Source organism: Miniopterus schreibersii (genome assembly GCF_964146895.1).
Source record: "Miniopterus schreibersii genome assembly, chromosome: 11".
In the NCBI taxonomy this organism is placed as follows: Eukaryota; Metazoa; Chordata; class Mammalia; order Chiroptera; family Miniopteridae; genus Miniopterus; species Miniopterus schreibersii.
The window spans coordinates 48472372-48485028 of NC_138111.1; the positions used below are offsets into that span (position 1 = coordinate 48472372).

General features: G+C 34.4%; 1 protein-coding gene across 1 annotated transcript in view; it reads right to left on the reverse strand.

Annotated features, from left to right (window-relative positions):
- The window catches only part of PTPRD (protein tyrosine phosphatase receptor type D), a 1875931-nt gene that overhangs the window by 1542491 nt on the left and 320783 nt on the right, over positions 1-12657 (reverse strand). The window lies entirely within an intron of this gene.

Below are 12657 nucleotides of genomic sequence, written 5' to 3' on the forward strand. Positions count from 1 at the left end.
ATCTTCATAGTAGTCAACACATATATATACACACATATGTATATACACATGGCATATTATATGGCTACATCAGTGGGAGTTAGCCAACGCAGGTCTCCATTTAGGAGGGGTTGTATGGGTAGAAAATGCTATAACTAAGAAAGTAGAGCTGCTTCATTGGCCCTTGGAAACTTTTTTTTTTTTTGTAAGCATAAATGGTTCCCTAGCGGCAGCAGTCAAGGGGCTTGAAAAGCTGACTCTTTTCATGGATGTTCATGTCTGCAAGATTTATTACATGACTAAGTCAAGATGCACCATTTCTGTGGGGTTTTTGTTTGTTTGGTTGGTTATTTTAAATTTCTTTAATGAAACATCTATTTAGTGATTGAGGTGTTACAATGATTAAGGAGCTTCTATTGTGGCCAGGAATTTTTTTTTTCATTATACAAGAAGGAAAACAGAGTTGGTGCTTCTTAAAGTAGCCTTTGCACACCTCTGGACACTCTTCTTACATATAGGGCCTTTGTAAAGCAGATTTTTAAAAATATTAACGATGTAATAGATATGTAAAGCAAGCAAGCAGCAAACCAAAAACCCAAACAGTAACCTGCATCTTCTCTGAACTCCCCTAACTTACCTGTACCTACTCTTCTTTTAATCTTCACTACTCAAGAAGTTTGAAAGAAAAAGGTGGTTATCTTTTATTTTTTACATTTTGGTTGTATAGTAAAGATTTTCAAATGTGATATGTGTCTCGAGCAAGCGATTTAATTTTTCACTTTTAAATTTCAAGCTTTTACTTTTTTAATTAGGCAACGAAATTCATAAACTTTATTCAATAGAAATGCGATGTTCTAAGGGTTATTGTAAGCAAGGTCAATCACTTTTAGAGATATGGTATATACAACCTTGCATTAAAATGAATGACTAGAATCACACCACACTATTTAGTCTGGATCTAACTCACAAGATAATTAGAGAGTTTAATCTATCTATATGCATACAGAAATGTCTAGAATGATTACAGTGCAAACACACTGGCTATTTATGGATAGGAATTCTTAGAGATTTATAACATTTTTCCTGTTCTTTTCTGTGTTACCTGAATCATTTATAATAGTCACATCTTCATTATGAAAACAATAAGGTTATTTCTATGAAGCAAAATAAAATACAATGTGTTAACAGACAAATCTTGAAGTTAAACAATATAGTAAGAATCCTGCATTTGACATAGTTAACTAGATAGAAAGAGAACATTAAAAGTAAAACAAAAACAAAAAATATTGCTGCATTTTACTTTCCCACTAACCTTGTGCTCAATAACAAACTGGGGCACTGCATGAAAAATTAAAGCTCAAATTAAAATCTGTACCAGAAGCTGAACTACTTAATCAAAGATGTTTCCAAATAATGATATCTTAGAAAAGGGTGAAGAGAGGTCCAATAGGCATCTTCACTTATCTCTCAAGTGAAAAAAAAATGGACTGAGGTATAAGAAAATTAGATCTAGGCTGCCCAAGTGAATTCTCCAATAAATAAAACTCTCAATATTGTGTAAAGATTTATAGTGCAGGAAATTTAAGGGAAAAAGCTATTTCAAATAGTTTATCCCTAATCTTACAGCATATTCTCTAAACATTAACATTATGAGTTCTTGTATGAAATATTTATGTATGCCAGCTCTTACAGGAATGTTCCTTAGCTATGAGTCTGACTGAAACCCTTTTTCCACCCTGAGATGTGGGAGCTGATTTGTATTGATGCTGAAATCACTGGCATTAATTGAGTTTACCCCCTTCTGATTTCTGTGCCAGCAAAGAAGTATAATTTAAATTCTAGGAGGAAGGAGAGGCCTATTTATCTAGAGTTAACTCCTTCAGGGTAAATAGTTGGGAGGGAATGTTTCTGCAAATTGTATAGCAAGCTTTTAGAAAGGTTTTCTTAAATTGGTTCTGTATTTCTTATTAATCAGATAAAAAACCAAAAACCTTTAATTTAAAAAATATTAATTCTAGCCCTAGCTGGTTTAGCTCAATGGTTAAAGCATCTGCCCTCTGACTGGAGTGTCCCAGGCTCGATTCTAGCAACTGGCACATACCTCTGCAGGCTCCATCTCCAGCCCCAATCAGGGCTCTAACTGGAGGCAGCCAATCAATGTGTCTCTCTCACATTGATGTTCCTCTCTCTCCCTTCCACTCTCTCTGAAAAGCAATGGAAAAAATATCCTTGACTGAGGATTAAAAACAAACAAACAAATATAGTAATTCTGTAGTTTTTTAATATATAAAAAGGACAAGTAATTCCAAATCTCTCTCTAGTGTTTTAGTGTCATTACTATACTATTTATAGACAAACTTTGGCTAAATTGACTTTTGAAGAACTGCACTTTTCTTATTTTACCCTGTGTGGTTAATAATTATCAGCCACATAGGAGTGTCAAAATTGTAAAACCAAAATGCTCTTTTTATTAGGGAAAAAAACAGAATCATTTTATTGTGGCAAAAGAGCAATATCTTAATCTACAATCTGAGTAGAGATATGTCCTATGAACTAAATAGGCATTACTCCTCAGGAATCCACATAGAAGTAACAAACTTATATTTATTTTACAGTTCATTGGGTCTTCCCAGAAAAGGATTCTAATGTACCTTATTATAAAGATCATGATGGCAAATAGGATTAAAGATATCACAGAAGTCCTTGCTAAGTTATTGGCAGCTTTCTAAGAGACGTAAACTCCTCCAAGAAATATGTACAAACACGATCCTGTTTTCCTATTTCCTGGCTTTTACCACTCTACCTGCTCTCAAAATGGAATTTCCCTTGCACTATGATCTCGCAGTGCCTTGGGGAAAAAACACTGAAGGTTGTGTAATTTTTTTCCTTATGCATCTTGTACACCAGATTCAAAGCATCTTGAGAAGAGGCACAGTGTTCACTAGTCTGAATCCCTAATTATAGCACAAGGGAGATCACATGGTAAGCACTGAATCAATGTTTCTGGAATAACTGAACATATGACTAAAAATCAATTTAATCAATCAAATATATTTGGTTAATTTCTAGGACTCACAAGGCCAAGAATACTCCAATGACTTCCTCGTAACCAGGGGCTGCTCCATCGCTCAAAAGTTAGCCTTTGTCCGTAGCAAGGTAGCAATTGATAATGGCCTCGTATTTTAGCATGGGACTGGCCCATGGCAGCAAATTCTGACTTGAAGACCATATTTTAATAGTGTAGAGGTTCATCTTTCCATTTTCTCAACTATGTTACTGTTCCAGATCAGATGAGATGCGCACTGCTTACAAACCTCAGTGTTTAAAATGAGACTCCAACAGACAATGTAAGAACTGTGACACTTACTACCCTAGGATTTGAAACACAAATCAATCTATTCTCTAAAACCACAATATTTAAAACAAAGTTTTCCAAAAAATATTCAAAAAGACTTTTCTTAAAAGAATAAGAAATAAGTGTAAAAAAAGATAAAATATGCAAAAGAATACTTTTCCATTACAAAGGAGGAGAGATAAATGTACAGAAATGTTCAACATAAATTAACTTCTAAACATTTACTAAAGTTAAATTGAATTGTCATTTTAGAAGGAGTCTAGATGCAGTCTCTAAATTATTCATATAGTAGTACCTTTTTTCCCCCTTGACACACCATTTAGCATAAATGTCTTTATTCTAAATAGGACAATTTGATTTAATCTTCAACTCTAGAGCATTCATAAACTAATTAATAGTGTTTGGATTTTTCATCTCTTAGATTTCTTCTCCTGATCCATTTAGATACCTTAGTTTAGAACCTATACATTCATTACAACTTCACTGGACATTATATCGGCAATAATTAATCTTAAAATATTAAATTTGGGTCTTCTGGCAGCGTTGTTATTTCTCGTAAGCGTTGTGGAATTAATTGTACGGTGAAATTATGCACAAAAATGAGAAGGTTTTGTATAACTATGGATTACAACTATTCATATATTCCAGTCCACCAGGCGTTCACAGAAACAAAAATATCTCCTTTATCAATAAATTATTGGGTAACTACCACTGAAAACAGACTAAAAACTGAAAGCAAGGCAAAACTTTTTAAACATTGTAAACTCAACATACTAGCTTTATAGAAAAGCCTTGAAATTATTTATGAAGTACCAAAAATGGTTCCCATAATTATGAAAACATATCATATAGAACAGAAAGATTCCCAATGATTTTTAATGAATTATCAGTAAAAATGTTTGAAGATAAGCTATAGGGCATTTCATCTTTATTTGATCTACATTTCTTCAATCTTTATTTAGATAGAAAAGCTGATATTTATAAACTAGAATGTTTACTCTTCATATCATTATAATAAAGTGTTTTGGCTGAACAAAACGTAAATAATATTTTTGTTGGGGTTTGAAAAGATAATACAGTGCTTTCATACACTCACCACACCTAAGATCACGTATTCCAGGCTGCCACAGTATCTGACATGTAAAATGTCAAGTTAAAGAATTTCCATACCAATAGGCATGACGTACACTGCCTACATTCCCTAGATGATCTTTGCTACATCTTCTCTATTTCTTATATTCTATATCCTTTAGTTTGCCCCTTAGGCCCTGAAGATATCTGCATCGTAGATCTTGCTCTAGATCCTGAAGATTTTGCTTTTCCTATTCTTTGAAAGCAAGCACAGAATTTTAGAGTTCAGCGAAACTTTCCAAATCAAGCAATCTAGGTAATTTAGAGCCACTGACCAAACAAATTAAATATTATTAACAATGCTTCTAAAAATACTTGGAATTATATAATGTGTTTCTTTCCATTTACTATAAATTCTATCTGTATTCTATAATTTAAAACAAATGAGGAATGTAGAAATAAACTAAAATCAAAACAAAAGGGTTCATATCCACTGAACACTTTATTGGAAGAGAATATTACATAACCTACATGTATTCAGTATTGGCTTGTATTTATCTTAAATAGTATCTCAATTTAAAGAAAAAACTAATTCAGCATTAGCAATCATTAATTTAAATATTGACTTTAGGATTCCTTCCATTTGTAAATGTACAGAATAATAAATTGCAATACAACTGGCACCGGCCAAATTAAATACCAGAGCATACTTTTATATTCCAAGTAAAAAAAATAATGACAATAAATTAATAGCATTTATTGAATGCTTACTACATCCAGACAGAATTATTAATTTTACATGTGTTAATAATTCAACCCCTCACTTCCACCCTAGAAACCATTTACTGAAGTTATGCCCATTTTATAGAATCATAAACTGAAAGCCAAATACTTTATGTCACTCACCTAAATTTACATTAAGTAGTAACTGGTGAAAACACAAAGAGCACTCTAACTTCTAGAGTCCAGCTCTTATTCACTGTGCTATACTGTCAAAAAAGTAAACCCTAGCCCTGGCCTGGTAGCTCAGTTGGTTGGAGCATTCTTCAATGCTCCATGGTTGTAGGTTTGATCCCCAGTCAGGGACATACAAGAATCAGCCAATGAATGCCTGGCTGAGTAGAACAACAAGCCGATGTGTCTTTGGCCTTCTCTCTCCCCCTTCCTCTGTCTCTCTAAAATCAATAAAAAATAATTTTTAAAAAGTAAACATGAGAACATACTGACCAAATGGTTAGTAAATTCCAAGTTAGTTACATCTTGCAACTGCCTAAGACATAAAATATTCTCGAACTTCATAGAAACAATAATAGTGCATTGTAAAAAGTATATATTTATGTATATCTATATTTTATGATATATTAATATAAAATGTATATTATATTTTATACAATTATGCTGTATACACTATTAAATACACACACATATAATTATATTTATGTGTGTTTGTGTATGCACATATAAATTTATTGTCTGATACTCTGAGTTTCCTTTTTATTGCATTTATGAGTTGAAGGGGCATTTAGATTTATATAATTTTGCAGCATGGCACCCAGGCATTGGTGAGCACTTAGAAAAGAAGGGAAAAGGTTTAGAGCACAAGGAAGCAGTGGAAAAAATAAATAATTTCTTTTTTGAAATATATTAACAAGGAAAAAAACAGTACACAGGAAGGAACTATGAAGAGCAGCTACAATGCTAAAAGTAAGAAGAGCTAGTGAGCTTCTGAGATGCTGTTTTCCTTCCCTCCACATTGATTCAATAAGATGTGCAAGTCAATGTAATCATAGAGTCGAAACTCATCAGGAAAAGACCTTGGCAAAATAGATCTCTATCTGTCCCTTTGCACACAAGCATGCAAGACTCCAGTGTTTTTTTCCTTTGCTCTTTCCTCCAACTAATGGGTTTGCAGTAATAAACCAAGTAATTTGGAGCCTGAATGGGGGGGTCACACACACACACACACACACACACACACACACACACACACACTTGATTGTGAATCCCTTGAGGTATTCAGTTTTATTTTTTATTTGTATTATCAGCAACTAGCAGATGGATTATCCTATATTTAGGTTTGATCCTGACTATATCTTGTTGAAATAAAATTGATAAATGGGGACACCCAAAAAAGATCACCTGACCCAAAAATTACTATAACCCAACTCACTTCACATTCTGCTTATTTTTATGTGAAATATTTTTTTAAATAAACAACATAAGGTTTACTGAAATTATACCTTTTAATAGTATAACTGTAAAGTCAAATTTAAATTTATTTTTAGTGCAGGGAAAATGTTCAACTCCAGTCTTTCTCTAACAATTATGTTTCTTTATATGATCAGATGGTTTCTATGGTAGCTTTAATTCATTTAAATATAAGACACTTTTAGGACTTAGGCATGATGATAATTTTAATAATAGTTTTTCCTCTTAAGAGAGTTGATAGCAAGATTTAAAAGGTTTAAATTTACTGCTTTAAAAGCAGTCTTAGCCCTACTAATACTCTATTTTTATCTGCATTGTGCTTCTTCTCTCATGATTTTTCATCTCCATTGCCTCTATTTCTTGTTCTCAGGTGGAGTCATTTATCCATACCTCATGAAGCCACATTCTATACATGGCCCATGAATATACATACCATAAACAGGCCAAAACCAGGAAGGAATTGTACTGTACACTCAAAATTAATTTTATATTGTGGGAAAAGTATTAAGATTGGAAGTCTAAAAAAAACATGGATTCCACAACTATCCTTTCCTCTAGTGGGTTAAGCTACTGGTTTTCATTTTCATTTCAATTTCATTTTCATGTCAATAAAAGTGAATATGATGAACATGAAGTTTTTAGGGTTTTCTACAGTTCTGAAATAGTTATGGACAGTTTATTATTCACCTGCTATTCCTTAGAGTCCCTGAGTCCATTAGTATACATTTATTTTTATGAATACATTAAGAGTAATACTACATACAATTTCTTTTTATTAGCGTTAAGGGATTGCTCCCTTCTGCTGTGTATAAATAGATGTGTTTATAAGAAGCATTAAGTACATCTACAATCCTTTTTAACTGATTTTTTTCTAATTTTTATAAAGCAATATATAACAACTAAGTTATGAGACCAGTGTTCATGATTACCATACAGTTATTTTTCTTTATCTCCCCTCCCACCTGGTATATCTGTATAATACAGGCAATTTTCAAAGCAAATATTGAGCAATAAGACCACAAATAACTTGTATTACCTTGACCTATAAAAGTTCTTTTTATAGTAAACTTGGGAAAACCCTATAATAAACACAATTAGAAATGCCAACAAAAATGTTCTCCAACAAATCAAACATTATTTATAGCAGAGACAGAAATTTGTGAGGGGGAAAAAAAAACCACCTGCTAAACTTTCAGGTTAGAGAAGTGTAAATTACCCATTATCACAATGCATAAAACCACAGCTTGTAAATTCATCTCTTTTTCTTTTATTACTGTAAATGACTGTTTTGAGAGTTAAATAGGTCAGAAAATATTTGTATTAAGTTATTTTTAACTCAGACTTTTCCCTCTTATATGTGACAACTTTTCAGCTATGAAAAATTCATATAAAGGAAAAGAATAGTCTAAGAGAAAGACATTTGCTACACTTTTTAAAATATAGTAATACTAAATCTATGTGAATCATAACATCAATAAAAATTTTATACTGTTTGTAAAACAAAAACAAATCAAACAATATTCTTGGTCAACTTTACCTCTAAGCATTTTAAATAGCATTTTCTATGTTCTATATCAATCTTTATTTTGTTTCAATAAAGCTGTCAGGCCATTTTAATGTAATGAAATAATACCAACGGACATTTGAAAACATCTTACAACTTAGAATACACTTTTCCTAGTCATTGTGACGTATCCTTATCAAACTGTATTAATAGTCTTAATTTGTGTTGTAGGAATTCGATGCACGAAAACCATGAGATTTACCTAAGACGTCCTCCAGGCAAACACAACAGTGAGTTAAAAAAACACAAAAAACAGTGAAATGACTTTATCCAGTCCCTAATAGGTGTGCTTCTGCAATGTACAAACACTTGGTGATTTGGTGCTCCGGAACGCCAATAAACTTCCAGCTTAGGAAAGCAGCGGGGTGGGAGGAAGCACACTTTCTCTCATCAGACGCCTGGTCACGGGAGCTTTGGAAAACCTCAAGGGAAGGTGAAACTGTGTCATTGGTCCAGGTTTGCATGTGGTGGCGGGGCCGGGCTTAGCAAGCGCAGGGGCTGAGAGCAAGTGTCCGGGTTGCCCACCAGGCCAGAGGGAAAGAAGTAAACGCCTGAGGACGGCAGCCACAGGCAGCAACCACTGTAGGAAAGGAAAGGGGCGCATTTTTATTCCTTTCAAAAATTATCTCTGCTCTCTGCAACTATTTGCTTTGTTTTGTTTTTGTTTCCTTCCCTTCCTCGGTCATTTCCCTAATGTGGCTTCTCTCTTCCCAGCCTGTTTCTTCTTTTTTAAATGCCCTTTTCCGGATTTCCCATTCCTCTTGCTCTTTATGGGTCCATATCCTGGCACGAAACTAATACCAGACTCAAAATTATAACCACCTGATGTTCTTAAATTGTAAGTCTTGGTTATTATAGCAGTTAATCCAATTTATTCCTTACACAAACAGTAAAAATCTAGATACAGTAAGCAAAAGCAAATTGGAATTTATTTGTAATAACAATCAGCGCCTATGTTCTTGCAAATCCTGGAAAGAGCTAAAAGCAAAAAATAAACAATTTAATCTATCCACACTAGCCTTAATCACAGTAAATGCATGCCGATTTAGATTTTACAATGGCTTTGTGTAGACCAGAGACTTCTTACTACAAAACTTATTAGCATATGGCTAACACTATTAGTTTGATTTGAATGTTACCAGGGGTTAAATCATATCTTCTGAAGCAGGGCAACAATAAATGGCAAAAATCCTCATATAATGGTAAGTCTATAATGCTGCTTTAGATATCTCTTGGGAGTAATAAAACCAATAAAACTATTAAGAAGAAGGATCTCATACTTTGTTCTATTTGTTGAACGCACATTCTACCAAGCACTCTCTGCTTTATTCCATTTACAAATCTCCTCTGAGGTAGATTTAACAGATAAACAAGTTGTTTAAATAAAGACGTTTCCCACTGTGTGTTCAGTTATATGGATTATGAGTGTTAGAGGATAGATCCATACCAGTGTCTGATTAATTACAGAATTTACCATTGTCTACTTGTAAATAAGAGACAGGGTCAGATTTTTAAATTCTATAAAGCAGCATAGTTTAGATTGTCATATAATTTTCTCGACTTCAACATTCATCAAATAATCAAATTTGTGCTGTGCCTCTCTTTTGGTGATATTTTAAAATCTGAAGTTATTTAACCATTTTGTCATATAATGTTGATGGTTTCATTTTAGAAGGAATATTGTAACTAGTTAATAGCATGCATCTGTAACAGCAAGTCATAAAAATTTTAACTTCAAATTTGTATCTTTATTTTCAAAACAGATTGAGTCATATATAAGTGAATTTTAATAAGTGTACAATGAATAGACATTTTATAAAACTTCCTTTGTAAAAACAACAACCCAATAATTTAATTTTATAGTTGCCATGATTATAAATGTTAAGTATACTGATACAGCAAAACAAGCTGCTTTATACAGGTCTAAAGTGCTGACCACCATAATTTGTTTCCTGGGTTTAATGTAGGTAGCCATCCTGAGGATGATAAAGGAGGTAATATTAATTGGGAGTCCACTTGTAATGTCTGCCTTCAGAGATAGTAAGCTAATTCTACTGAGCTTGTGTTTCTGGTGTAAGAGCTAGGAGGATTCTATCGGGGTAGAGGGCAGGCACAGCTTTGCTGGCCAGGGTACAGAGCATGAGAAGAATGGACTTCCCATGGACACAGATTGTTGTGACATCAACCTGCTCACTGTGTTGGTTTCATTGACACCTGATTCAATTATCTGCTTATTCCTTTCCCAAAAGGTATGGAATATGGGAGTCTAGAGGCAGTGCAAAACATGGTCCAAGAGTCACGCCATCCCATTCATTAACTGTCATGTTCATACTGAGAATAAATGCCTCCACGGTGCATATTTCTTAAGTATATCTGAAGTATTAACCAAATTCAATTAATAATGCAATGTCTCCTTTTAAGAGCTAATATTCATGATTTTCAATTTAGGTATCACATGGGAACGAGTTTGGGTGGATTGAAATAAAAAAATTATACCCGTATAATACAGATCAGGCTAATGTAGTTAATGGAAGCAAATAAGAAAAGGAATGTGAATAGTAACTTTACTGAGAACCTCTTTTGTGCCAGTCATTATGCTAAGTACTGTACATGTATATTAAGTCCAACCACAGTTTACCTTTTGCATCATTTGCATTCAGGGCCTGCTACATCAGTGTTCGGTTCCAGGGCAAAATGAAAATGTGGCAGTCCAGCTAGGGTGGAGAAGTCAATGTCCCCTTCCCACTGGCTTGCCACCCATCCCATGGCGGACTGATGACTCCCAAAAGGATTGCAACCTCTGCATTGGAATGCACTCAGTACCTGGATGAGAGTGGATGAGAAGTCCCTTGTCAAATCACCTGCTGATTGTCCACTATTGCTTCCAGCCTAGGGGTAGGATGGCCACACCATGCCCTGCTCCAAAACACTATGAAGTACATGCTCTGCACCCATGACTAAATCCCCAATGAGAAAAGAAGGCAGTTGTGGGAACATGGACCTCCCTTCAGTTGCCATCAGGGGTGGAAAGTGACAGCAGTTACACAGTAGAGGCCACAGAAGGAGAGGGTGGGTGCATATGAGGCAGCTGAGAAGCCATCCCAGATTCCAGAGGGTGGGAGGCTGCAGGAGTTGGAACAGAGCACATTTCATTTCCCCTAAGATATTACATGCCCATGAAGTCAGCCTTGTTCCTCTTTTACAGATAGAAAAATTATCCAGTCACATTCGTCAGCATTAGATATAATACATGTGTGTGTAGGAGTAGGGGTGGGATTGGTAGCTAAAACTCTAACTGAAGTTTTTTCCACTATGTCCAATCACTCATAAATATTTACCACTCCCCCCAAAATTAATGGAAGATGTTTTACAGTGTATTCCTTATAGTTCATCTATTTGGAGTAAGTAAAAATACGTTAGAACAGGAAATATATATAAAGAATATAAAGTTTGTTTTAGAAGAACGATGAAACATAAAAACACTTGGCCAACCTATCAAAACTCTGTCATATCAGTAAATAGGCAATGATAACATCTCTCTCTCTATTTTTCATGTGTTATCAAGCTCAATATTGACTACCATGAGAAACTTACAGGAAAAATTACAAGATGGAAGGGAATATTTTAACTTCTCAAAATGCTTCCATCATGCCTCCATAGATGTTTTTGTATGGAAATCATTTATTCAGATTTAATTTACTCTCTTCATTATCTCTGGTTTAGTGCAATTAGGAAAAAAAGTGGAATTTTTCCCTGGACACTGTGGTTCAGTTGGTAGGAGCCTCATCCCACACACCAAAAGGTAGAGGGTTCGATTCCTGGTCAGGGACATAGCCATGTTGCCGGTTGGACCCTCGGTCAACGCCCAACAGATTGATGTTTCTCTCTCACATCAATCTCTCTCTCTCTCTCTCTCACTCTCAATCTCAAATCAATTTTAAAAAAAGAAAGTGAAATTTCATGTCTAGTTGTACGCCACAGAAAAATGGTGTGGTAAGTAGAGAGTTATAGCTTCTGCAAAGTCACTGAAGTAGTGAAAGGTCAAGAATGATGCTGCATTAAAAACATGTTGTAAGGCATTACACAAACACACTAATCAATGGTCTGATACTCCTCAGAGGAGCATGACAAATAATTGAAATCAGTTGTATGAACAATTTCATATTTATATCAAAGCTATTTTAATTTTATGATTAAAAATATATTCTTTTTCTCTTCAATAAACTTTTAAATGGTTATACAATCCCTCAGTGGTAAAGCTCTCTGAGATTTGATTCCAAGATCACTGAGATTTGGTTCCAAGATCACTTTCTCTTTAAACACGATTCTCTACTTCCAGAATAAGTATGGTGCTTCTTTCTCCTCAGTGGTGCCTGGGAGTCCTGTGCACACCTTCCACTCAGTATTAGCACTCCATGATATATTGTTAATTATGCTCTCTCCTCCTCCTAGCTCTCAGTGACTTCAGGGAAATGATGAC